The sequence below is a fragment of the Panthera leo genome, chromosome D1 (genome assembly GCF_018350215.1).
Source record: "Panthera leo isolate Ple1 chromosome D1, P.leo_Ple1_pat1.1, whole genome shotgun sequence".
NCBI lineage: Eukaryota > Metazoa > Chordata > Mammalia > Carnivora > Felidae > Panthera > Panthera leo.
This window is the reverse complement of record NC_056688.1, coordinates 103,135,177-103,141,340: the sequence shown is the minus strand read 5'-3', so window position 1 is coordinate 103,141,340 and position 6,164 is coordinate 103,135,177. Positions and strand designations below refer to the sequence as shown.

Here is a 6,164-nt window from a genome sequence, read left to right as displayed (position 1 = left end):
AATGTCTGTTCATGTCTTCTGTTCGACGTCTTGACTGGATTATTTATTTTTGGGTGTTGAGTTTGATAGGTTCTTTATAGATTTTGGATGCTAGCCCTTTATCAGATAAAAGTAATTTTTCTTAAATGGTTCCAGCAGAAGATACATCACCATCATCATAGATCTAGAGCCAGAAGGAAATGTTTATGTTCTAACACCCTGCCCATGCTAAGTGTCAGCATGACCATCTTAGCACATTCAAGTACAGTCTTACGCATACTGTGAGTATGAGTACCTCCAAATGTGTCGAGGCAGAAAAGGAAACAATGCACATTCCCACAGGGAATTTTGTTATAGAATTGATCTCTCCTAAGGATCAAAATAAAACACAAGAACACTGTGATGCTAGGATATTGAATGTAGATTGGGCTTACTATCCGTAAATACTATTATGTTTCCATTCTCTATGGATAGTTAGAATCATTGGAATTGACTGCATAGCCAGTGTGTATAAAGTGATTTTCCAAACTGGATGAGATATTAAACTTTAAAATAGTTTTGTACTTTATGTCCTTTTATGATTTACTAAATAGAATCTATTTGATGTGCTATTTGCTAATCAGCGAGATGTCGTTCCTATGGAATGACAGTGTCGTTTCCAGAAAATCATTGTAACCATAAATGGGGATTAAAAGCACTGAGTGAGAATGTAAATAAAAATATTTCAGCAAAAAAGAACACTAGTCATGACTCTAAATGTTCTATAATTCTATGTAGATGGTTTATTTCATGAATGATGAATTATAAATATTCATGATCCAAGTATCCAATATATTGATATGATTGAACTTAAAGCTTCATTTATCATTCATTCATTTAACAAATATTTACTGATATTTCCTATGATCCAGAACCTCATTTAGCTATGGAGGGTAGAGTTATGAACAAAGCAGACAAAGCTACTGCTTACATGGAGTTTATGTTTTAATTTGGAGATACATATAATAAATGCTTTTTTGTGTGTGTCCATAGGATTCCTGGAGCTGGGCTGTATATGCATGAAGGTGACTGTACCATTGAAGATGGACACTAGAGAGGTGGGAAACGTAGGTGGACAAAGCCTTTTGATACCCCAGAACTGATTGCATCTTCAAGATGGTGATAAATATAAACAGATAGAAAATAAAGATAACCATGAGAGAAAAAAAGGAAGCCAGTTATATAGACAAACACCAACTCACTGATGTACTTATCAGCGCAAGACAGAACTGTTGACTGCTGAAATATTGCAGAAAAAAATGACGAACCACATTGGACATATGGAAAGAGAGACTGGAGGTATCTCCAATATTTACAGAGGCATTTAGAACACCACAGACATAGCAGCCTGTGGCCAGACAAGCACTCACATCAGTGAGTAGTCATGGTGGTGATGTGATGGCAGGGATTTGCACACTGTGGCGTAGCGGTCATAGGCCATTGAAGCCAAGAGGTAACTTCCCACAGTGGCGAAGACTGCAAAAAAAGGACATCTGAGCAGCACATGCATTGTAGGAGATGACCTTGTTTCCTATAAGAAATCCTGCCATGATCTTGGGTCTGTAACAAAAATCCCTGAGAGACAGGTCACTGAGGAAAAAGCACATGAGAGTGTGGAGACAAGAGCCCAACAGAATCAGCACAGTCCCCCCTGCCCCCGATTTCCAACTAGAGTGAAGAGGTAGATGAGGGGGAATATCATAAAGACATTCTGGAGCATCTGTACATCCTAGAAGGATGAACTCAGTCACTTCTGTGTTGTGCCCCATGAACGTCGGTGGGGAATCACAGGATGCCCTGTAGTGATGAGAAGTAAAGGAACAGAGTGTTAAATGGAAAAGAGAGTAGAGTGAGGTGGAAATGTGTAAATGGCTCTGCGGATTGTTTCAATGATGGCAATCTTGTGTTCTTCAAACCTGAAGTGCACGCAAGACAAAACAATTAGCCTTCATGCTCATTTCTTTTATGAGGTAACTTAGGCTCAACAAGGTTGTGTAATTTGTCCAAGTTTACCCAAATGTTAACTGGCAGAGTCAAGCATCATCCCAGGCAGACTAATTCCGAAATCCCATGACAGTAACTGGAACTTGAATTGAATTGAGTTAATTCTATTCACAGTCAGCCCTCGAATCCATCGGACCCATCTTAATGGGTTGTTCGGAGTAACGAAATGGCTACAATACTATTCTTAGATGCGGGACTTCCAATGGGGTCATAGGGGCATACAGGGAAAGTAGAACTGTGGCTGCAGACATGCACCACCAGGAAGGCAATCCTGAAGAGAAGGAAATGCCCTGGGTGGAAGACTCAAGCTCTGGGAAGAGGTGCATATGGTTCAGATTGTACCCTAACACACACTATCTGGGAGACACTTTCCTAACCTAAGTTCTTTGAGCCTCATTCTTTTCATCTCTAAAACTGAAGATGTAATGCGAAGAGGCAATTGTGAGAGTTCATAAAATAATCATGAAAAACGGTTAAGTAGAGTTAGCTCTGATGTGATTTGTAGGATGAAATCCTGATCTCTATCTTGCCTTGGTAAAGGTGGGAAGCAATATTTAGTCTCTAGGTTACGGATTAGTTTTAAAGTCTGATAGCCTCACTCTCTGATTTGTCTTTCCTCACATACTATGCCCACTCAGTTCTTCTGATCGCCCCGTGTGTCTCACTCTGCCTTTCCTCTGACCATATCATTGGCTGCACAAGCCATTCACTCAGTTTTTTCATTGAGATCCATATTTTACTTTGGGTTGGAACAGTTTTCTTATGTTCGGAACTCATTCTTACTCTCATTACTCAGGCCCTCTAAGCTTGGATGACAAAAATCCAGGGTTGAAATGTCATGTCCATGGGTTTTATTATGGCTTCCAGATCTGCCTTTGAGGTGAGCTCCATTCTGTAACTTTTCTTATTTAAATTGAGTGCAGCCTATGCCACAGCTTTCACTCATTGGTAACTACTCTTCTCTACTGACTGAAGGGCTTCATGACTTCCCCCTTCACAACCCAGTTCCTAAGGACTTTTGTGTTTGCTCACCTTTGGCAAACATAAATTCTTTTTAGCATGTACTGTGTTCTATAACCTCCACTAAGAGCATTCCGTGTGTGTGTGTGTGTGTGTGTGTGTGTGTGTATGTGTGTGTGCATTCTTTCTTCCTCCTCACAACTTTATACGGTAGGTAGTGTAATCTTTATGCTACAGCTTTATAAGGATAACTTATAAATTGGCAACAATAATTTTAAAAGTTATAGCATCCCACAAGTTTACCCTATGATGTTATAAGATACAGAGTATTATCACCCACATTTTGTGGTTAAGGAATTGAGGGTTGGAGAGGTCATGTGACTTTACAGACGTCTACACATACGTAGCAAGAAATAAACTCAAGATTCGTATCCAGATCAGACAGATTGTAAACCTGTGCCTTCAGCCACCAGACTTTCTGGCGTTTAAGTGAGCTAGTAGTAATATGGGGAAGATAAGAGGAAAAGAAGGTTGAAATAGAGTAAGGAGCTTTATAATTCATGCTGATCCTCTTGGAGTCTAAAGAAGTTTCATTTCACCCCATTATACTTACCTTTCCTTCCGTAACAGACCTACGGTTAGGAAGCAGAATGAAATTACTACCTAATCAATCAGAGCATAATCTAGCCTCTGTTTCTTATTGCTGTTGCTTTTATCCTCTTTAGGAAAACACTACGTTGCCTCCTAAGTATTACTAAACTGCCTATTTGTTGAATGATGACGTACATTTGGATATTTAAGACCAGCTCTACCTCACTGTTTCAGAAGAAACATTCACAGCATCCATTACTTTGCCAAAGTAAGTCACAGTACACACAGCCTCCCTACTGTTTTTGCATGAATTACACGTCTCACTAAAAATGTATAGAATATGTAGAACCTTACCTTGCTCCTTGACAAGAAGGGAAAGGCAGCCATAAATTGTGTCTCTGATACCAGAACCTCAACCAGAGTAGAATGAGTATATCCTACTGAAGAGGCTCTCTCCGGTACTGGTGAAAAGGCTTCAAGGTCTCTGAAGCACAGAGGAATGGAGGAAAAAAATCACTGACGTGGAGCTAGGAAGACAGTTCAGGTCCTACATCTCCTATGTATTCTTTACGATCCTTGGAAGAGTCATTTACCCCTGTCAAATTCAGTTTCCTGATTTGTGAAGTGGTTGCATCTCCCGCCCACCTTACAGAATTCTGTCTGTGAAGAACAAATGAGGGAAGGTCTATAAACCAACTTGGTAAGGGGATTCTCATATTAACCTGAATCAGTATAGTTCTTATTTCAGGGTGGGTTTTTTGGGCAGCTCCGAAGAAAATTCTTTTTGGAGGAAGATGGCGTCTGTACCAGGAACAACTAACATTCGGATGAATAAACAGAGGAGCAGAAGGGTTCTGCACCCAGATGGGTCCTGTAAAATGATGTTAAATGGACTGATTTGGGGATTCCCAAGGCTAATGAGTGGGAACCAGGAGAAAGTTACAGGGACGCAGAGTTCTCAGGGGAGCCTGAGCCCTATGGGAATAGCCACAGTTCCCCTCACTTATTTAGGAAAGAAGCAATTAAACTGTCAGCGGGGAGCTGAAGTGTCTGTTGAGTAAGCACACCTACCTATTTGGATTATTTGTCTTTTTTTTTTCCTTCTTCTAATTGAGGTATAATTTACATACAGTTATATCCACACTTTTCAATGTATTGTTCTAAGTGTTTGTACCAATGTAATTGGCCCTATAACCACCATCACATCAGGATATAGAACAGTTTATTACCCCCACTAAATTTCCTACAACTCTTTGTAATTGACCCCTTTTTCCACCTCCTAGCAACCACTAATTTGTTTTCAGTCCCTATAGTTTTTGCTTGTAAGAATGTCATAAAAAAAGAATCATGCAGTAGGTTATCTCTTGAGTCATGCTTCTCTCCCTTAGCATAATGCATTTGAAATTTATGGAGTTGTACTTGTTCTGTAATTGGTTCCTTCTTATTACTAAGATGTATTCTATGTATTCAGATCGTTTATCCATTCTTCAGTTGAGGGAAACTTGGGTTGTTTCCAGTTTTAGCTAATACAAATAAAGATCCTATAAACATTCACATACAGGATTTTATGTGGCCATGTGCTTTTATTTCACTTGCGTAGATTGTTAGAAGTGAGATTTCTAGGTCATGTGACAGTTGCCAACCTGTTTTCGACAATGGCGTACTACTTTGTATTCCCATCAGCAATGTATGAGAGTTCCAACTGCTTCACATCCTTGGTGGTATGCTATATTTAGAGGTGGGCTTTTTTTGGCATTAGTTATTCTAATAAGTTTGTAGTGTATCTCCTTATTGTTTTAGTTTGAATTTTTCTAACAACTAATGCTGTTGAGCATCTTTTTATGTGCTTATTTGCCATTCTAATTATCCTCTTTTGTGAAAAGTCTGTTAAAATCTTTTGCCCATTTTTGATACATGCACCCCGATGTTTATAGCAGCACAATCTATAATAGCCAAATTGTGGAAACAGCCCAAGTGTCCATCCACTGATGAATGGATAAAGAAGGTGTAGTACACACACACACACACACACACACACACACACACTGGAATACTACTCAGCCATCAAAAAGGATGGCGTCTTGCCATTTGCAATCACACGGATAGAGCTAGAGAGTACAGTGCTAAGCAAAATAAGGCAGCCAGAGAAAGACAAATACAAATACCATACGATTTAACTCATATGTGGAATTTAAGAAAAAATGAGCAAAGGGAAAAAAAAAAAGAGAGAGAGAGAGAGGCAAACCAAGAGCCAGACTCTTGATTATAGAGAACAAACTGATGGCTACCAGAGGGGAGGTGGGTGGGAGGATGGGTCAAATAGGTCATGGGGATTTAGGAATGCACTTGTTGTGATGAACATTGGGTGTTGTACGAAAGTGTTGAATCACTACATTGTACACCTGAAACTAATATTACACTGTATGTTAACTTACTTGAATATAAAAATTTTTTAATAAAAATTTTGAAAAATTAAAAAGTACTTTTGATAAACGCTTTTGGAATACTTTCGGGCTTACAGAAAAAGTGCAAAGACAGGGTAAGTGTTCCCGTACACCCTTCGCCCAGTTTACCCCAGAGTTATCATCTTA

At 39.3% G+C, this 6,164-nt stretch overlaps 1 pseudogene; it reads right to left on the bottom strand.

Moving 5' to 3' along the window:
- Positions 1 to 898: 898 nt before the first annotated feature.
- On the bottom strand, positions 899 to 1,787 carry LOC122201347 (annotated as a pseudogene).
- Positions 1,788 to 6,164: the final 4,377 nt, after the last annotated feature.